At 35.8% G+C, this 23037-nt stretch overlaps 1 pseudogene across 1 annotated transcript in view; it reads left to right on the top strand.

Moving 5' to 3' along the window:
* The window catches only part of LOC691665 (similar to GTPase activating protein testicular GAP1), a 53954-nt pseudogene extending 36367 nt beyond the window's left edge, over positions 1-17587 (top strand). The window contains exons 14-19 of the transcript XR_015684179.1: positions 1072-1309; positions 6430-6572; positions 7801-7958; positions 11610-11795; positions 16383-16620; positions 17400-17587. The product of XR_015684179.1 is annotated as a similar to GTPase activating protein testicular GAP1, transcript variant X2 (transcript). The remainder of the gene's footprint in view (positions 1-1071; positions 1310-6429; positions 6573-7800; positions 7959-11609; positions 11796-16382; positions 16621-17399) is intronic.
* The last annotated feature ends 5450 nt before the right edge of the window (positions 17588-23037 follow it).

The following is a 23037-nucleotide window of genomic DNA, read 5'->3' on the forward strand; positions in this document are numbered from 1 at the left end:
CCGGGCCCTACAAATTCCAAGGTTAATCAGGACAATATCCCTTAGGCTTCACTATACAATAGGTCCATCTGATGGAGGCATTTTCTCAATTAAGACTCCCTCTTCTCACCAACTTCTCTCAGTCACATTTCTATTGCCTTAATAAAACATCAAGATTTAAAAGACCAACTAAAGAGTGCACATGGGGGAACCATGGCTCCAGCTGGATATGTAGCAGAGGATTGTCTTATTTGGCATCACTAGGAGGGGAGCTGCTTAGTCCGAGGGGCTTGATGGCCTAGGGTAGGGAAATGCTAGGTTGTTGAGGCAGGAGTGTGTGGTCAAGTGAGAGAAAACTGCAATAGAGGCAGGGGAGGAGATATAGGATTTGTGGAAGGGATCTGTGAAGGGGTATAACGTTTGAAATGTAAATGAATGGAATAAACAATAAAAAATAAAACAACATGACCAGGGAAACGTATTGAAGTAGGTGGTTATTTGGGACCTACAAATGCTGAGCGAGTATAGCACTTTGGTATCATGACAGAGGAGCACGACTGCAGAAAAGGAGAAAAAACAAACAGGAAGCTGAGACCTGATGGTTCTTATCTTGGGAAGCAAAAATGTAGCAGAGAAAGTACATTGAAAATGGGCACCTACCTTTTGTAACTACAAATTCTAAGCAGTGGCACTGTTTACCAGGCAGACCAAGGCACCAGAAAATTGTCAACGAGAGGGTATTGCGATGCCTGGAACTAGAGAGGCATCCCATTCAAAACATCACAATAAACAGCTACCCCCACCCACACACAAAAAAATTAACACACAACAGTCATTAATTTGGTACACTCACAGTTTTTTCAGCATATCAGTTCTGAAATGTTGCTTTGGTTAAGTAGTTCTGTTCTTTGCAATATGCATGAAATTTTAACAAGTTGTGTAAAGATGCAAAAGACTTAGAGTCTCCATTTCAGAGACTTCATTTCATGGGTTCCTATCTGTAATTTTCCTCCTGGTATTTCTTTTCATTTTAAAATTTATTTTGTAAACTATGTGAAATGACAATCTTGTTTTTGCCTTGTGGTGTTACAGAAGTCTCTTATACAAATCATGATTGACAACTATGATCAAATATTTGGAAATGATGATATATTTAGTAAACACGTTGACAAAAGGTCTGAAGACTTAAAGACATACAAAGAATCAATAAATTATTCTGGAAAATCTCCTATTATGACAAAAGCCATAGCAGGACACAACTGGAAAACCAATGATATTGATGAAAAATTTAATATTTCATATGCTGCACTGCAGGAAGAAGGCCCTACAGGTAAGACAAGATTTATTTATTCATCAAATGAATGGAATCATTTGATCAAATCATTTCATGATGTTGTAAATTTGTGTATATCAGAGAAGCTTTGGGACACAAAATGATTATTAGAGTATGGGAAAAGTTTTTAAACATCATATATATATGTATATATATTTATATACACACACATATATATACTCATATACTGAAATACATCTGGATACATTCAGGTATGTATGACACATTCTTTATTTAGAGAATTTACCCATATTTTCTGCTATATTTTCCCCCCTTTCTTCCCATGGTCCTTAAGTTAGAGAATTTCTTGCATATGAAATTATTATTTTTGATAAGATCATTTAGAAACAATGATTTGATTTAAAAATTGATTAAACATTCTGCAAGATTAAGCCCTGCACCACTGTCAACATGCTTTGGTTTCCTAGCACGAAAATACTAGTGTTTGTTTAATTTCCTATGAGAAACAGTATTTGTCAAAATCTTATCATTGTTAAAAATATTTGCACAGGATCCACTACAAAACCTATGAGAGGTATGATAAAGAGGTTAAACTCACCTGATTATCAGGTGGTAGCACACAAATTCAAATACATTTTTAACTGAACTAATTCTTTCTATAGAGTTAAGAAAATATACCCAAATATTACCCTTATTTTAAGTGATGTGAATCTATCATCTGAGAATATTTGTCTGATGATGACATTTTATGTTTCATTTAGCAGGACAAAACAGAGCAGCTACCACATATAAGTGGTAGTGGATGAATTAAGAAGGTCTAAGGGCATCGTATTTTAATGTTCCCTTCTACCTCCCATTTAGTCATATTAGAAGAATTATTCCAAGATCCTATGTTAGTTTTATATTTCACCGTATTAGTTACAAATAATTTTCACTCATTGTACTTATTTTATGCTGCATATTTCATATTGTTTGCTATTATAACAAATGTTATTAAATTGGGTTATTGCTTACACTCCAATGTGCCTTGTTCATGGTCCTACACAGTCCTTGGAAAAATTTTCAGTCTCTGCCTCTACAGCCCAGTTATAGTACTAGTTTTCCCACCTCAGTTACCAATGTGTGGCCAGAAGCTAATGACACTGAATAATCCCTCAGAATTCTGCATAGAATCACGTGCCATAGAAAGTTATAAATAAAATTCCATTAACAATCAAAATTAATCATCACACATGATGAACTTAGAGGTGGATCATGGTTTTAAAATATAAAAAATGACCTGAAAAGATAATCCAGTGTCTAAAGCAATTGAGACTTTGTAACATGAATTTGGGTCATCAAAACATACATTAAAAAGCAAACAAAACTAGGCATTGTAGCACAATCATCTCTAAACGAGAAGTTTCTACCTGAATAATGATGGCAGTCAGAGACAGTAACAGAAGCTTATTGGACAGATATTTCTGACATATTGTTCAGTAATGATCAAAAGAGACCCCTCTCGAAAAACAAGAGACAGAGAGGAAGGCCAATACTGGAGGCTCCTCATATGTTAATAAGCTCAAAGCTCTAATTAAGCTCTAAATATATATCACCAGTGATGTGATCTGCACGTGCTTTACACACACACACAAACACACACACACACACACACACGCATGCATTATGTACACTGAGAAATGCACAGAAGCATACAGCATATTTGTTATATCTCTCTTCATCACCTCGGGCCTCAACATGAAATATTCTTTATTCATGGTTTGTCTATCTCAAAAGTGTTTGTAATACAAATTTGAGAAATGGAAATCTTAGAGAAAACCTCCAGTAAAGAAATTGATAATTTCCATATTTACTGTTCTTGGTCTTTCCTGAACTCCCATTACTATAAGTTTACAATGTTTTCATTTATTACTAGTATTTTAAATTTTTATCAAAAATTGAATTATAGCACTGTAGCCTGACTTTTCTCCCTTAAGTCCATCACAGTCACTGCACTTTCATACTCATTTAAATATTGTTTTGTACATGTTTATATATATATGTTTATATCTTTACAAATAGGAATATTACTTGAGATCATTTTGTTCTATTTGTGAATATGGTTTCCATGATATACAGTGTGTATTAGACAATCCATATGCAGGTCATTTCTGGAAAAATTAATATTCTGTCAGTCATAATTAGCTGCCTATAACTTTTGACAAGTGAAATTTTGACCATTGCCTTAACACTGCATTGACGTTGCTATTATTATGATTTTGCATCTATTTTTATGAGAGGCAATTTCAAAACAGACTTTCAAGTATGCTGGGTCTTACAGTATTTGTAAGCTCTTTTCTACAACGGTCCATGAGCTACAGAGCATTTAGCTCTAATGTATATGTATTCACTGGTGCTGGATTTTTCATAATGCAATTATCTCTTCATTGTGTCCAAGTTTTTGTTTTCTGTAATGGTTTCCATTTTCTATACAAAGAGGCTTCTTCGATGTAGGATGATGGCCCCACTTTTTGGTACATATAAGACTAATATGTAAATGCTTTAAGGAACGTTGCTAATTTCTTAAATTAATGTCATCAATTTTAAAGTTTATGACCAAACTAGCTACATAAATCGGACTAGATTTCTAGCTCCAGCCATGATTTCAATCCTGGTGAGAGAAATTCTACCAATTGTTAAAGTATTTCCTGTGGCTTTCCCCCAAAATATGGATTTGTCAGGTAGCACTTGGATTTCTCTCAAGGTTGGTGGCTTGAGTGCCAGTTGCCAAATAAATCTTACAAGGAATCTCAGCAATCTACCTGGATATGTCTTAGAAGCCTCTAGGTTTAAGTCAAAGTTCTAAGGTAGATAGAACAGTAGGCAAGTTGACACAATTGAAGCAGTTGAAGCAATTGATAGTTGTACCCACCTGTAATACCTATAAAGTACGATGATAACCAGTATGGCAAGATAGCAGAATAGGTTCAATAAGTGACACTAACAGCTCAATTCAAAACAACTATTCTTTGATTAGACTTAAATGCATTTTCTTTACCATAGAATTGAACATGGTTCTGGGTCTTTCATTTGGTTTCTCAGAAAAAAAAATTATTCCTAAATATGCTTTTAAAGTTCAACATTTGGTATCTTGTTATTTCTCTTTAGGATCATCCGTGCAGGTCCTTTGACTTGTCCAAGTCACACATTTTCACTCCTCTCTGACAAGATAAATTCATTTTCCTAAAGTAATATGATATAAATGTTATATAAATATACAATTCCTTCTTTTTGATTACTTTAGTTTTTCTTCTTTCCACATCTACAATTAGCCTTAATTGACAATAGTCTAAAACATCAAAAGTTGAAATTTCTAGCAAAGGAATGCTTACCATATTGAGTTAATTGAAGAATATTTAACAGTGAGTACCTTATGTCTGCAAGGATGATAATGATTCTATCACCTAGAATTTCCTTATAGTGTGTGCTGCCCCTCATCAAGTTATTTATGAAATATTATGGTACCAATGGCTTCCTTTGCTGATCTTTGGTCATCCTCAATTTACTCTTGTTTCATACAGCATATGTAAACAATTAAGATAATATTAAAACTGCATGTGACCAAGGAGACATATTAGAAATGAAGAATTCAAAGTATGTCTTTCTGAAAATCATATGATAGTAAACATAAGTGAGCCTAAATATAACATAAGAATAATCAGATATCTTGTAAATTCTTTCAAAAGTAGCAACATACAAAATTAACACACAGGGGCTGGGGATTTAGCTCAGTGGTAGAGCGCTTACCTAGGAAGCGCAAGGCGCTGGGTTCGGTCCCCAGCTCCGAAAAAAAAAAAAAGAACCAAAAAAAAAAAAAAAAAAAAAAAAAAAAAAAAAAAAAAAAAAAAAAAAACAAAATTAACACACAAAGTGAGTACTCCTTCTTTGTAAAAATCACTGAATTACTGAAAAGTAAATCAATGAAAACATGTCATTAACAGTAACTTTTAAAAGTATTAAGTTTCTTGGGAAAATTCTAACCAAGAAAAAAAAGGTTTTCATGATTAAAAAAACAAAGCCAAAAACAAAAGAAAAAAATGAAAAAAAAATTCAACCCAAAACAAAACAAAATGTCATATAAATTGAACAGATATCAGATAATGGAAAGATTCCCACATGTTCATGAATCAGTGAGATTTAAACAGTAAAAATTCTAGATCATCCTGTAGTAACATTTTGATTCTATCCTTTGAAAGCTTGATAAAATTTATAACACTGTTGATGTTATTAGGAGAAACAATATTGTAGAAGTGATTTTTTTAAACTTCTTTCCTCCCAGTCTTCTGTCATGTTCTCTTGACCTCACCCGTAAAGCCTTACCAACATCACTTCCTAAACATTAACTGAACAAGGCAACACCAATGAACATGGAAAACTAAATGGGCCCTGAAACCTGACAAAGAAATATAGGCAATTGCATCGTAAACACGAGTATGTGATTTTATCTAAAACAAGTGTATTTTTTGGATGCAGGAGCTAGATGAAACCTGCTTTCTGACCAAAACTGATAGTCTGTATATTATTGGTGTGAGACAGTTAATGCTTAGAGTTATTAATGAGCAGTATTTATTGGTCTTTGTTATTTTTTTGTTGACACATACTTTCCCCCCTCTTTTTTGAATGACTACAGGGTTATTTATCATTTCTGTCATCTTGTGTATATGTACGTTATCTTCAGCCTGCTGTTTGCCTTTTGTAGACCAAGATTGATGATGAGAAATGGCTTAGTGGTGCTTAAACTATGTAATGTTTCTCCTCTTTTGTTGATATGAATGATGCTTTTGCTCAGTAATAAAGTCTAGGCTAGTATCTGTATTCTTTGAAAGCATGGAGAACGTTGATGCAGGCCCACTATATTTTAGAATATCCATTGAAAATTCAGGTATTAGTCTAATGTAGTTAACATTGTGTGACTTTGTCTTTTTCATTCATAGCTTTTTGTATTTTTATTTCTATGTTCAGTTAGCCTTTGACTATTATGTGTCTACTTGATGTTTTCTATGCTTCTAGTGCTTTAACACATATCTCTTTTTGATTTGGTGTGATAAATGCAAAGGATATACAAGGTTAAAGAGAGTTCACTTTCAAAAATGATTTCCCTTCTTTCTTATATGCAGAGAAACAGAAAGTATATATATATATATATATACATGCCAAGCCACCAGTATGTTCTGATCCAACACCACCAAGAAAGAAATGCTTATTTGGCAAAAATCTTACAAGCATTTATGTCGACAGAAAGCTGCCTGCTCCAATACGTGTGAGTATCATTTTGGCTTTCTGAACACCTTTGTTTCAGTAAGCTATTTAATCAAACTGAGGAATGTTTAGATAACCGATCTATGAGAGTAAGATCATTTTAAAACAGAAATAACTTCTACCGTATTTTGAATAATGTAATTGAAAGAAAAAGAGAAGAAATACCATTCCCATGTTTGCACTGACTGCATCAAAGATTCAAACCCACCAGCATGTTGGAGGAAATAATTCTATGGAAGTGCCCCACTAATTACCCAACTGTAAAGTCTTGCAGCTTCTTCATGACTCCACATTTCTCTGGAATCTCCCTTAATATCATTGCCCCTGAAATTGCTCAATACTTAAAAGTATCTGTAGGCTTTTCTTTTAAATTATCAATGAATTAGATGAGCACACTGTTTTTTTATATATATTAACATCATTTATCCTAGTGGACTATATTTAAATGCCATCTAATATGGCTTAATCTATTTTAAATGAGTTATTAAACTTCTATGTAAACATATCTTTAGTATCCAACATCTCTTTTAGCACTATAGCTGTGATAGGAATTTATGCTGTTTGTGAACAAATTTATCCTGTCAGACACATGAGCATTACTGACAATTTCTTAGGTATTTTAGAGCAGAATTTTATGGTAACCTTGTTTGTATTTGTGTAATCAATTTAAAGTGGTATAAACCTATGCATGGTAGTCATGTTTACAGAGTAAATTATGGAAGAATGATAGAAATATGCTTGGGTTTTTGTGAAAGCATCTGTAGACATAGTTGAAAATAAGAAGTCACAGAATAAGGATATAAAAGTCTCAGAAATATGGTGAAAAAATATTTCTTCAAAACACAAAAGCTAGGATTCATAATACAGGCCAGGACAAACAGTAAGTAAAATAGTGAGTTTATCTCTGGAAGGGAAATGTCCCAATATTTACTTAAGATGCCAGGCTTGAGAAAGATATTGATAGAAGGAAACACAAAGTAGTAGAGGACCATTCACCAAAATGCTTTGGGGAACAGAAGTCCAACAAAACCATGATGTTACAAATTGGGGAAGAAATGGATTAGGGAAGAAAATGTATTTGGAAGCTAAAACAGAAAAAAGTTCAATGACTACTTTATTCCTCTCAGTTATAGCTGTGCAGCCAAAACTATCCTTGCTCAGGTTCATAATAAAAGACACATTTGTGCTTCAGGTGTGGATCTCTAATACTACATCCTTATCCCACACAGGACATGTTATCCATAATTGCAGGGAAAGGACGAGAATCAGATCACATTTCGAAATTCTACCTGAAAATTCACACTGGTGCCTCAGAGAGAGGAATGACAGTGAACAACTCATTGAATGGATTAAAGAATGTGTGCTTGTAATAGCATCTGTCTTGAAGGTAAGGAAGGTTTTCATGTCACCAACATTAATCATCCCTCTAGAGATGCATATGTGCTTTCTGTCCTTAAGATTACATGATGATGACTGTTTCCTAGAACTATGGACACGTGACCTCTTGATAAGAGGCACGGCAGGTAAAAGTCTGACAAACCCAAAGATTCATCATAAAGACACAGGTGAAGAGCTTCTGTTGGAAGTTAACATCCTCATATATGAGATGGACTTTAGTTGGGCATTACAAATATTCCCACTGATTTCACTTCTGAACATACCCTGTGAATTAATAGCTGAACAAGTTATAATGGTGGTAAAATGTGCTTTATCAAATGAATGTATTAAATAATACTTACCAAAAAATATCCTTCACAAATAACAGTTCAAATTGACAAGTCCAACACTCACCTACAATAGGCTATCGATGTTGAATATTACCCTCTGTCTTGTATATACAAGAAATCGTTTTCCTTCTCAATCAAAAAATAATCCAGCACTCTCACTTTCACCAGATATTGCCATTCTAATTCCATGTCAAATATTCAAGTATTAGCCTAACCTACTTTTAACTTGTCTAACACACTAACACTCCTAACTTGCCAGGGAGCTGCAGTGACTCTAGAGCAAATATCATTGTTTTATTTTTACTTGGGCCATGATCTGATTTCACCTTTCAGAAGTCTGTGGAGCTATGGCCCAGACATAAATAGTAAAAATAATGCTCTGGGATTAACTATGCTTACTAACATTAGGCAAAGGTACTGAATGATCCTTCCTTGGCCTTTGAGCTTGCCAAGTGTGTCTGATTCTCATTGCCAGAAACTTAAGACCTTACTGAAGTTAGCCGTGTGTATTCAAAGCAATACATGTACAAGGGCACCTATGATTCTTCCATTTTTATGTCTTGCTATCCTTAGTACAACATCAAAGTTCATTTTTGTATTTCATGCAAAAGACAGTTTCTGTTCTTCAATCAATCTGATGCTTACAACTAAATTTAAATAGTTGAATATTTACAAATTTTAAGAAAAAGACATGAAACTGTGAGATCTTCTCACATGGAAAATAAGTAAGCTTCACCACTATTCCTGCTGGGTCTCTAAGCAAGGAGTGCGTGTATACAACAGGTTTATGCTGTGTGAGCCTAAAGTACAGATTCAACAATTATACAGTCAGGATGAGTTAATTTTGGGTGCTGTCATTTTTTGATAGTTGCCTATTCCAAGAAGAGGACTTTGGTTTTGGTTTGATTGTTTTGGTGGATTTTTAAACCATCATCATCATCATCATCATCATCATCATCATCATCATCATCATCATCATCCTCGTCATCATTTTACATTTTTTTTGTTTGTTCATTTTATGTCTTGTATGCTGGTCTCTACCTATTCTGCCCTCAGAGAGTCTCTCTCGTTCCCTGAGCTGAATTGGGACCCTTGGGTTGTCCTCCTACTCAGGCACATCAACTCTCTTCAGGTTTAGCACATCTTCTCCCCCTAAGGCCAGGTGGGGACAGGTTTTCACAGTCAACAGCTTACAGATAGCCCCTGTTCCACATGTTGGGGGACCCACAAGGAGACTAAGCATTACATTTGCTAGAAATTGTGCTGTAGGTCATGCTGCAGCTTCTGCAGGATTTTTAGATGTTAATTCAGCCTTTGATAGCTCCCAGTGGTGCTGCTTACTTGATTCTGTAGCTCTTCCTGTGGAGTTCCTATCTCCTCCAGGTCATGGAATCTCTCCTCCATTTCTTCCATACAAGTCCTTGATTGATCCATAAGATCCAATGATTGGCTGTGGCTCTACATAGCCTATTTCAGTCAGCTGCCGGGTGGAGCCTCTCAGAGGGCAGTTATGATAGGTTCCTGTCTGGATATTCCACATAGCCTCTAGCGTTTTTCAAGGCAGAGAGAGCTTTGGGCTGGGAAGTGGAGTGCAGATCTATGATTGCAAGTCATAGTGTGGACTAGAAGTCAGGAGAGGCAATTTGAACAGACCATAGATTTATCTCATTTCTATAGCACCTGGACACTGCTTCATTGATTCTAGTCTTAGGGAAGAAAACACAAGATCCTGCATATAGGTTCCACATTTGATCCAAGATTCTGGGGAGATAGAAGTTTGGGAGTCTTTTATGTTATATGCTTCCAACCAATGATTCTCAGCCATCCTAATACTGTAACACTAATATATTTCCTTATGGTATGGTGATTACTAACCATTACATCATTTTGCTGCTTTCTCACAATTAAAATTTTGCTATTGGTAAGAATTATAAAGAAAAATGGAGAGAATATCTGACATGGAAGATATATGATATGTGAATCCCTAATGGATTATGACTCCCGAGTTGAGAATCACTGGTCTAAACTGCTAACTTTAAACAAAAATGCTTTTCATGTTCTTTCTAAAATGTACATTGACCATTACTTTTTTATTTTCATTTAAAAAATGACTTCATTGCAAACATTGAAGTAAGTTTACTTACTTCTGACTTATAAGAGAATTGGCTTAGCGTCCCAGATGAAGGAACTCTGGTTGGAAAAATTAATGCCATCCAAAGGTAATGATACAGAAAGCACTTGCGGAACTGTACCAATATAGAAGCAGTGTTTTTGTAAGGTACATAGGCTTGTGTTTACAGTATTATAAGCTGGAGTGATGTCCCATGCCAAGAGGTTTCCTTAGCACAGACACGTATTGTCGCTTTTTTAACATGTACATTTCTCAAACTAGAGTGTTGAACCATGTCTGTAATCACTCCTGGGTGTCTTCTTCTTTATAACTGTCACAGTTTAGAAGACAGCCTATGCAACACCTTGTGTGCAGGTCAGCCTAGAGTATTGGTTTAGCTCCTGTGTGAAACAAATTAAAAGAAAGAGGTGTGTATAATACCTGTGGATTATTTGCATCCTAGTATTATTACCATGTTATGTGAATATACCACATGCTAAATATATGCCATTGATTAGAACATGAAGCTATTATGAATACTTTCTCAAATATAACTACCTCGAACAGTCTAGGTCAGGTATAGCTTTGACTTCTTTGAATCTTTTTTCTGTGCAATACTCCAGAGAATGATTTTGTGTGTAACAGGAGCATAGAGCTCCACTTGCTACCCAGGTGCCATGCATCTCTGTCTTGCTGTAGCGAAGTTTTTATATTCACATTGTGTAGGGTCACTAGAATGCTTTCTGCTCCTTATGTTCTAGAGTGTCACAAGAATGTTACATAGATTTATACTACATTAGATATTAAATGTGTCTCCACTCCATGGTGCTTGAGAAGATGGATTGATGTTTAATAACACTAGATGTTTTCATACACAGAACACACATAGTCTGCAACAATCTCATTCATTCTAATACCAATATCCCAACAGCTTCCTCTGGCTTCTGTAGGTAGCAGTCAAATATCTATTACATAGAAAATCATTCATACTTTTAAAATGTTCCCATGATTTTATACAGTAAAATGATTCACAGAAAATATTTTTTGTAGTACTCTAGCTGTATATTATACTTCTTTTGAATTCTGGTTATACTATGAGTTGGTCTACAAAACATTTGCCCTGTTTTCTTCATAGCTAGTTTTGTAACTAACATTAGTTTTCAGATGGTCTAAAATAAAATTATCCCCTTTCTTTGTTTAGACTTCTACTGAAGATTCCTCAGGCAAACTTTATCCTTCTAAAGCATCTCATTTGGTAATAGTAATAATAAGAGACTCATCCATGAATAATTTAGACACTAACAGGTTATCTATCCGGATAGCTCCTTATGTTTTGTGGGATCAGACTACAAAGGACGCATGGTTTGGGAGTGATGTATCAAGAAAGGTAAGGGGATCTGACTTTTGCCTTTGGGAACAAAATTCTCATTGTAATGCAAGAAGTAGGAAAACTTTGGAAAGATCATTTCTCTAAAAGGAAACCCTAGGATTCCATTCTTCTGGAGTGGAGTGGAATATATATCGATGTGTTTCAGGAAGATTTGGGAGGAAAGATGGTTAATGTACTTTAAAATAAGTGAATCTTTTCAGTCTTTCTTTTGTTTTTTCTTCATAGATATTGATTTTGGCCAACAGTATGCTTCACATATAATGGTAGTCAAAGAAGACTAGAGTGAAGGTTTAAAAAATCCTGATTATCCAGGTTTTGCTTTTTTTTTTTTATTCCAGCCCTATTTTTGGAGTATATAATACTTGTGTTTTACAGTAATTAGACTATTATATTATTAAATATTCATATCAGTGAATTAATGGTCATATAAAAGTACATTTCACATATATATTTCATATGTGTGTGTATGCATATTTGTGTGTGTGTATATATGTACGTGACAAAGTGGTGTATATTATTTTGTATACTTTCAATTACTTTACCACTAATGTATTCAGGTGCAGTTTTAAGTTCCTCAGGTCTCAAGGACCTCCACATCAAACCAGATACACTTAAACTAATAGAGGAAAAAGTGAGGAAGCATCTCGAACCCATGGGCACTGGAGAAAATTTCCTGAACAAAACACCAATGGCTTATGTTCTAAGACCCAGAATCGAGAAATGGGATCTCATAAAACTGCAAAGCGTCTGTAAGGCAAAGGACACTGTGGTTAGGACAAAATGGCAACCAACAGATTGGGAAAAGATCTTTACCAATCCTACAACAGATAGAGGCCTTATATCCAAAATATACAAAGAACTCAAGAAGTTAGACTGCAGGGAGACAAATAACCCTATTAAAAAATGGGGTTGAGAGCTAAACAAAGAATTCACAGATGAGGAATGCTGAATGGCTGAGAAACACCTAAAGAAATTTTCAACATTTTTAGTCATAAGGGAAATGCAAATCAAAACAACCTTGAGATTTCACCTCACACCAGTGAGAATGCCTAAGATCAAAAACTCAGGTGACAGCAAAGGGTGGGCGAGGATGTGAAGAAAGAGGAACACTCCTCCATTGTCGGTAGGATTGCAGACTCCTACAATCATTCTGGAAATCAGTCTGGAGGTTCCTCAGAATATTGGACATTGAACTACCTATAGACCCAGCTATACCTCTCTTGGGCATATATCCAAAAGATGCTCCAACATATAAAAAAGACACGTGCTCCACTATGTTCATAGCAGCCTTATTTATAATAGCCAGAAACTGGAAAGAACCCAGATGCCCTTCAACAGAGGAATGGATACAGAAATTGTGGTACATCTACACAATGGAATATTACTCAGCTATCAAAAGCAATGACTTTATGAAATTCATAGGCAAATGGAGGGAACTTGAAAATATCATCCTGTGTGAGGTAACCCAATCACACAAAAACACACATGGTATGAACACATTGATAAGTGGCTATTAGCCCAAATGCTTGAATTACCCTAGATGCACAGAACACGTGAAACTCAAGACAGATGATCAAAATGTGAAATCTTCACTCCTTCTTTAAAAGGGGAACAAGAATACCCTTGGGAGGGAATACGGAGGCAAAGTTTAGAACAGAGGCAGAAAGAACACCCATTCAGAGCCTGCCCCACATGTGGCCCATACATATACAGCCACCCAATTAGACAAGATGGATGGAGCAAAGAAGGGCAGGCTGACAGGAACCGGATGTAGATCTCTCCTGAGAGACACAGCCAGAATACAGCAAATACATAGGCTAATGCCAGCAGCAAACCACTGTACTGAGAAGGGGACTCCCAATGAAGGAATCAGAGAAAGGACTGGAAGAGCTTGAAGGGGCTCGAGACCCCATATGAACAACAATGCCAACCAACCAGAGCTTCCAGGGATTAAGCCAGTACCCAAAGACTATACATGGATTGACCCTGGGCTCCAACCTCATAGGTAGCAATGAGTATCCTAGTAAGAACACCAGTGGAAGGGGAAGCCCTTGGTCCTGCTAAGACTGAACCCCCAGTGAATGTGACTGTTGGGGGGAGGACCATAATGGAGGGAGGATGGGGGAGGGGAACATCTCTATAGAAGGGGAGGGGACGGGGACAGGGGGATTTTGGCCCGGAAACCGGGAAAGGGAGTAACTATCGATTAAGCTGCACATCTGCTACATATATGTAGGGGGCCTAGATCCTGCTGCTAGAGCATATGAAGGGGGAGGTCCTGCAGATTCAAAGGTGAAGGATCACAATGATTTAAAGGCTACAGCAAGATACCAGGATATAGAAGGAGAGGCATGTATGGGAGGCTCTGGTATTGATGGTGTAGCAAAATCCAGAGGGCTTGAAGCAGGCCAGTGACTTATTTCAATGTACATTTGCAAGTAAACCTGTTTGGACAAAAGGGTATAATTTGTGACATAGTATAGAGACATAGTGAGCACACCACATCTCACAGACTGCATTTTTTAAAAGGATTTTAATTTTTTGTTTGATTTTTAATTTACCTTTAAAACTTTATTTAAATTTAATTTTTGAAGTTTTGTGAGGGGGGATTGTTATCAAGAGATAATTGGAAGGATTAAAAAATAAAATGAGAGTTACTTGTGAGCATGATGATAAATTTAAAGAGATTCAAAAACAGACATCTATTTTGAAAAGGATAAAAAGCAACAAAAAAGTAAAACATGAAAGAAGGCAGGGAACATTTTAACTAGTAGTTTCAACTTCCAGTTAAGTCCACAGGAAGGACGAATTAGTGATGTCACACACATGAATAGTATTCTCACCCAGAACTCAACTTGGCTTGGACAGAAACCTACCTTTTATAGGTAATTTCTTATTACCAAGCTCCTGGAAGCCTAAAATCCAAGCCTGTATCAAAGCGCATGTCCAAATGAAGCAACAAAATTCACTTTTCACTCATAATAACTATTAGTGATTCTTCTGTTATGGGCAGTTCTTTTCAAATCAAATATATTCTTTTGTATGGTCAAGCATGAAAACAAGCAAAACTATTCTGTACAAGCTGCATATAAAATATGGCTATCTTGTGCAGGACTGCGCAAACATAAACTTAGCTGCATGCTGGTAAGAAATATGTGATGAGTAGAGTTGACTTAACCTAAGCCATCATCTCAGAAGAAAAGTAACTTATCAGTGTTGCTCACTTTAGGAAGTGTTATAATTTCCTATGATTGCTCTGACAAAACACTGAGAAAAAGCAACTTATGGAAGACAGGTTACACTCCATGATATACTTGCAGTTACCAGTTAACTCCTGAGAAATATCAGGGCCTAAACTGAAGCTGGGCAGGAACCTGGATTCAAGAACTGAAGTACAAGCTGAGTAGGAGTTCTGCCTCTTGCCTTGTACCTCATACCTTTCATTTTCTGACTAATAGCTCAAGGGTGGCACCATCCTAGAGATCTGGGCCCTACAAATTCCAAGATTAATCAGGACAATATCCCTCAGACTTCTCTATACATTAGGTCAATCTGATGGAGGCATTTTCTCCATTAAACTCCCTTTTCTCACCAACTTCTTTTCTCAGGCACATTTGTTTTGCCTTAATAAAACACCAGGATCTAAAACACTAAAGAAAGATTGCACATGGGAGAACCCGTGGCTCCAGCTGAATATATAGCAGAGGATGGCCTTATTTGGCATCACTAGAGGGGAAGCTGCTTAGTCCTAAGGAAGCTTGATGACCCAGGGTTAGGGAATGCTAGGGTATTGTCGCCAGAGTGTATAGGTGAGGGAGGGAGCATGTAATAGAGGCAGGGGGAGGAGATACAGGGTTTATGGAGGTGAACTATGAAGGGGGATAACGTTTGAAATATAAATAAATTAAATAGTCAATAAAAAAATAAAACAATATTACCAGGGAATCTTGTTCAAGTAAGTGGTTCTTTGGGACTTAGAAATGCTGAGAGAGTATAGCACTTCAATGTCATGACAGAGGAACATGTCTGCAGAAAGGAAAAAAAAAACAGCAAGCTGAAACCTGATGTCTCTTGTCTTGGGAAGCAAAAATGTAGCAGAGAAAGTACATTGAAAATGGGCACCTGTATTTTGTAATTCCAAATTATAGGCAATGGCATACTTCTATCAGGAGGGCCAAGGGACTTAAGCCACCAGAAAGTTGTCACAAAGAGGGTATTGCCATGCATGGAACTAGAATGGCATCCCATTCAAAACATCCCAACAGAAACCCCCAATCCTTCTACCCCCTAAAAATGTCAATGAATTACAGTCATTAATTAGATTAACTCACAGTGTTTGGCAGCACATCAGGTTTGAAATGTTGCTTTGGTTTAGTAGTTCTTCTATTCTTTGCAGTATGCCTTAAATTTTGACAAGTTTTGGTAAAATGCAGAGAACTTAGAGTCTCCATTTCAGAAACTTCATATCATGCATTCCTATCTATGGCAACTGTTATTTTCCTCATAGTTTTGGATATCATTTTTAAATTTCAATTTTGTAAACCATGTGAAATGACAATCTTGTTTTGCCTTGTGTTGTTACAGATGTCCATTATACAAATCATGATCGACAACTATCATCAAATATTTGGAAATGATAATATATTTTATAAATGTATTGACAGAAGATCTGAGGATTTAAAAACTTGTGCAGATTCAATAAATTCTTCTGGCAAATCACCTATTATGAAAGAATTCCTAGCTGGCCACAACAAGAAAACATGCGATAATGGTGAAAAATTAAAAATTTCATCCATTCCTCTGCAGGAGGAAGGTCCTACAGGTGAGCCAAGATTCATTTAGTCATCAAATGAATGGAAGGATGACATCATTCACTTATTTCATAAATTTGTAAATATGAGAGTAGTTTTGGGCACAAAATGATATTAGAGTATGGAAAAACTTTTTAAACAACACTTTAATTAAATTATACTTAAATTTATGTATATGTATATACAAACCTATATATGTGTATATAAAATTTATATGTATACACACAAACAGACACACACACACACACACACAAATACTTAGGTACTATATATACCACATGTAAGTATGACAGACTCTTTTTTCAGCCTCTGTAAGAATCCCACAATATTGCCATTCTTCCTATGGTCTTTAAGTCATAGAGTATTCATGCATATGAAATTATTATTTTTGATAAGATCATTTAGAAACAATGTTTTAATTTATACCTCCATTAGAGATTCTGCATGTTTAAGTCCTGTACCACTGTCAACATGCTTTTTGATTTTAATGCAAAAATAATAATGTTTGTTTAATTTCCTACGAGAGACAATCTTGCCAAATGCTTAGCATTGGCATAAATATTAAATTGCACAGGATCCACTACAAAACCTACGTGAAGAAAGATAAAGAGGCTAAAATGCACCTGATTAATATGGTAGTACCACTCAAATTCCTATACATTGATAGTGCAAGTAATTATTTGTATAGACTTTAGAAAATATACCGAAATATTGCTCTTATCTGAAGTGAAGTGAATCTATCATCTGAGAATGTTTGTCTAACAATGACATTTTATGGTTCATTTAACAGGACAGAACAGAACAACTACCACATATAAGTGGTAGAAGATGACTGAAGACATTATAAGGTCATTCTATTTTAATGTTCCCTTCTACCTTCCACTTAATCATAGCAGAACAATTATTACAACATCCTGCTTCAGCATTCATATGCTATCATAATAAATGTTATAATAAATAAAAGTGTTATTGCTTACACTCCAATGTGCCTTGTTCATGATTCTCCATAGTCTTTGGAAAGTGACATTTTTCTGTCTCTGCCTCTACAGCCCAGTTATACTACTTGCTTTCCCACCTCAGTTTCTAAAGTGCAGCCAAAACTAATGACATTAAATAATCCCTCAGAATTGTGCCCAGAATTCTGTGCCATACAAAGTTCTAAATAAAATTCCATTACCAATCAAACTTAATCATCACACATGATGAAGTTAGAGATGGATCACGGTTGTTAGATTATACAAAATGACCTGAAAAGATCAGTGCTTAACCAACTGAGATACAGGCTTTGTGACATGAATTTGGGTCATCGAAACATACTTTAGAACACAAACAAAACTGAGTATTGTTGCACAAGCATCTCTAGACCAGAAGCTTCTACCTGGATGGAGGTGGGACTTGGAGACAGTAGTTAACAGAAGCTTATTGGCCAGATATTCCTGACATGTTGTTCAGCAATGATCAAAAGAGACCTTATGACAAAAAAAAAAAAAAAACAAAACAAAACAAAAAAATGGAGAAAGACCAATACTGGATTACTGGATGCTCTTTTCAAATCTAAATAAACATGCTTTAGACACACACATGCACTCATACACACATATATTCATCCTTATACATTACATACACTCAGAAATATACAGAAGCGTACAGTATATTTGTTTTATCTCTCTGCATAACCTGAGACATCAGCATGAAATATTCTTTATTCATTGTCTATGTGGAAATGGTCTGTAATGCAACTTTGAGATATGGAAATCTTAGAGAAAACCTCCAGTAATATAATTGATAATTTCCATATTTACTCTTTCTTGGTCCCTCCTGAATTCCCAATTATAATAAGTTCAAAATGTTTTCATTTATTACTATTATTATTTTAAATTTTTAATTTTTTTATTAGATATATTTCTTTACTTACATTTCAAAGGTTATTCCCCCTCCTGGTTTCCTGTCCATAAGCCCCCATTTCTTCCCCTTCCCCCCACACAGGTATTCCACCTATGCATTATTAAAAATTGAATTATAGCATTTTAGGCTGACTTTTCTCCCTTCAGTCACTGCAATCTCAAACTCATCAATATTGTTTCATATATGTGTTTATTTATGTATATTTGTATCCTAAAAATATGGATACAACTTGAGTCCATTTTCTTGTGTCTGTGATTTAGTTTTGATGGTGTACAGTGTATATTAGACAATCCCTATGCAGGTCATTTCTGTAAAAATTAACCTTCTGACGGTTATCTTTAGATTCCTATAACTTTTGACACATGAACTTTTTCCAGTTTTACTAGTGCATTGATATTGCTAACATTGTGTTTTTGTACTCATTTTTATCACAGGAAATTTGAAAACAGACTTTCAAGTATGGTGGCTCTTAAAGTCTGTGTAATCCTTCTTCTACAATGTTCCCTGAGCTATAGAAATTTTCGCTATAATGTACATGTACTGGTTCTGGGTTTTACACAAAGCACTTTGTGTCCAGTTTTTCTTTTCTGTAATGGTCTCCATTTTCTGTACAAAGAGGCTTCTTTCATGAAGGAATGATGGCCCCACGTATTGGTAGATATAATACTAATATTTAGAATCCTGTAAGAAGCGTGGCTGATTTAGTAAATTAATATGATAAATTTTAAAATTTATGACATCACTAGTTCCATACCTCTATATAGAAAAAACGTGCGTTTCCCAGTCTGAATTGCACATTCTTTGGCGAAATCTGTTCGTTCCAAGCAGGAAAAGCTTGTAGGAAGTAGACTTTGAAGATAAACAGTAGGTTAATGTTTTGCAAAGTGAATTGCTGTTACTTGGTGAACAAGCTTAGTTTTAGGTGGGTCTAGACGGTAAAAAGCATACATTTCTATATAGACAGAACATGTGTTTCCCAGTCTGAATCGCACATTCTTTGGCGAATTGTGTTCGCTCCAGGCTGGAAAAGCTGGAAGGAAGTTGACTTTGAAGATAAACATACAGCTACTGTTTCCCAAAGTGAATTGCTGTTACTTGGCCAATAAGCTTAGTTTTAAGTGGTCTAGACGGTAAAAAGCCTACTTCTCTATATAGGCAAAACGTGTGTTTCCCAGTCTGAATCACACATTCTTTGGCGAATTCTGTTCGATCCAAGCGGGAAAAGCTTGTAGGAAGTTGACTTTGAAGATAAACCCAGAGCTACTGTTTCCCAAAGTGAATTGCTGTTACTTGGCAAATAAGCTCATTTTTAAGTGGTTCTAGAAGGTAAAAAGCATACTTCTCTATTTAAAGAAAACGTGCTATTCCCAGTCTGAATCGCTCATTTTTTGTCGAATTCTGTTCCTTCCATGCGGGAAAAGCTTGTAGTAAGTTGACTTTGAAGATAAACACTAGGTTAGTATTTTACAAAGTGAATTGCTGTTAATTGGCGATCAAGCTTAGTTTTAGGTGGTTCTAGACGGTAAAAAGCATACTTTTCTATATAGACAAAATATGCATTTCACAATTTGAATTGCACATTCTTTCCGAATATTTTCAGTCCAAGCAGGAAAAGCTTGTAGTAAGTTGACTTTGAAGATAGACACACAGCTACTGTTTCCCAAAGTGAATTACTGTTTCATGGGGAATAACCTTAGTTTTAACTTGTTCTATACGGTAAAAAGCATACTTCTCTATATAGACAAAATGTGCGTTTCCCAGTCTGAATGGCACATTCTTTTGCGAATTCTGTTCGTTCCAAGTGGGAAAAGCTTGTAGGAAGTTTACTTTGAAGATAAACAAACAGCTACTGTTTCTCAAAGTAAATTGCTGTTACTTGGTGACAAGCTTAGTTTTAGGTGGTTCTAAAAGGTAAAGAGCATACTTCTCTATATAGACAAAATGTGCGTTTCCCAGTCTGAATCGCACATTCTTTGGCGAATTCTGTTCCCTCCAAGTGGGAAAAGCTTGTAGGAAGTTGACTTTGAAGATAAACACACAGCTACTTATTTGCCAAGTGAATTGCTGTTACTTGGCAAATAAGCTTAGTTTTAAGTGGTTCTAAAAGGTAAAGAGCATATTTCTCTATATAGAGAAAACGTGTGTTTCCCAGTCTGAATCGCACATTCTTTTTCGAATTCTGTTCCCTACAAGCAGCAAAAGCTTGTAGGAAGTTGACTTTGAAGATAAACACTAGGTTAGTGTTTTGCAAAGCGAATTTCTGTTATCTGGAGAATAAACTTAGTTTTAAGTGGTTCTAGAAGGTAAAAAGCATACTTTTCTCTATAGACAAATTATGCGTTTCCCACTCTGAATCGCACATTCTTTGGCGAATTCTGTTCGCTCCAAGCAGGAAAAGCTTGTAGGAAGTTGACTTTGAAGAGAAACACACAGCTACTGTTTCACAAAGTGAATTGCTGTTACTTGTGAACACGCTTAGTTTTAGGTGGTTCTAAAATGTAAAAAGCATATTTTCTATATAGACAAAACATGCCTTTCACAGTCTGAATGGCACTTCTTTGGCGAATTCTGATCGTTCCAAGCGGGGAAAGCTTGTAGGAAGTTGACTTTGAAGAGAAACACACAGCTACTGTTTCACAAAGTGAATTGCTGTTACTTGTGAACACGCTTAGTTTTAGGTGGTTCTAAACTGTAAAAAGCATATTTTCTATATAGACAAAACATGCCTTTCACAGTCTGAATGGCACTTCTTTGGCAAATTCTGATCGTTCCAAGCAGGAAAAGCTTGTAGGAAGTTGATATTGAAGATAAACACTAGGTTAGTGTTTTGCAAAGCGAATTGCTGTTACTTGGTGAATAAGCTTAGTTTTAAGTGGTTCTAGAAGGTAAAAAGCATACTTTTCTATATAGACAAAGTATGCGTTTCCCAGTCTGAATCGCACATTCTTTGGCGAATTCTCTTCGCTCCAATGGGGAAAAGCTTGTAGGAAGTTGACTTTGAAGATAAACAAACAGCCACTTTTCCCCAAAGTGAATTGCTGTTACGTGGCCAATATGCTTAGTTTTAAGTGGTTCTAGACGGTAAAAAGCATACTTCTGTATATAGACAAAACGAGCGTTTCCAAGTTGAATCGAACATTCTTTGTCAAATTCTGTTCGTTCCAAGCCAGAAAAGCTTGTAGGAAGTTGACTTTGAAGATGAAGACACAGCTACTGTTTCTCAAAGTGAATTGCTCTTACTTGGTGAATAAGCTTAGTTTTAAGTGGTTCTAGAAGGTAAAAATCATACTTCTCTATATATCGAAAACCGGCGTTTCCTAGTCTGAATTGCACATTCTTTGGCGAATTCTGTTCGTTCCAAGCGGGAAAGTTTGTAGGAAGTTGACTTTGAAGATAAACACACAGCTACTTTTTCCCAAAGTGAATTGCTGTTTCTTGTGAACACGCTTAGTTTTAGTTTGTTCTAGACTGTAAAAAGCATACATTTCTATATAGACAAAACATGCCTTTCCCAATCTGAATGGCACTTCTTTGGCAAATTCAGTTCGTTCCAAGTGGGAAAAGCTTGTAGGAAGTTGACTTTGAAGATGAACACACAGCTACTCTTTCCCAAAGTGAATTGCTGTTACATGGCGAATAAGCTTAGTTTTAAGTGGTTCTAAAAAGAAAAAAAGCGTACTTCTCTATATAGACAAAACGTGAGTTTCCCAGTCTCAATCGAACATTCTTTGGTGAATTCTGTTCATTCCAAGCGGGAAAAGCTTGTAGAAAGTTGACTTTGAATATAAACACTAGGTTAGTGTTTTGCAAAGTGAATTTCTGTTACTTGGCAAATAAGCTTAGGTTTAAGTGGTTCTAGAAGGTGAAAAGCATACTACTCTATATAGAGAAAACGTGCGTTTCCCAGTCTGAATCGCACATTCTTTGGCCAATTCTGTTCTCTCCAAGTGGGAAAAGCTTGTAGGAAGTTGACGTTGAAGATAAAAACCCAGCTACTGTTTCCCAAAGTGAATTGCTGTTACTTGACCAATAAGGTTAGTTTTAAGTGGTTCTAGAAGGTAAAAAGTATACTTCTCTATATACAGAAAACGTGCGTTTCCCAGTCTGAATTGCACATTCTTTGTCCAATTCTCTTCGATCCAATGGGGAAATGCTTGTAGGAAGTTGAATTTGAAGTTAAAAACACAACTACTTTTTCCCACAGTGAATTGCTGTTACTTGGCGAACAATCTTAGTTTTAAGTGGTTCTAGACGGTAAAGCATACTTCTCTATATAGAGAAAACGTGCGTTTCCCAGTCTGAATCGAACATTCTTTGGCGAATTCTGTTCCTCCAAGCGGGAAAAGCTTGTAGTATGTTGACTTTGAAGATAAACACACAACTACTATTTCCCAAAGTGAATTGCTGTTACTTGGCGAATAAGCTTAGTTTTAACTGGTTCTAAAAGGTAAAAAGCCTACTTCTCTATTCAGAGAAAACGTGCGTTTCCCAGACTGAATCGCAGATTCTTTTTCAAATTCTGT

Source organism: Rattus norvegicus, chromosome 3 (genome assembly GCF_021556685.1).
Source record: "Rattus norvegicus strain SHRSP/BbbUtx chromosome 3, alternate assembly SHRSP_T2T, whole genome shotgun sequence".
Taxonomy (NCBI): domain Eukaryota; kingdom Metazoa; phylum Chordata; class Mammalia; order Rodentia; family Muridae; genus Rattus; species Rattus norvegicus.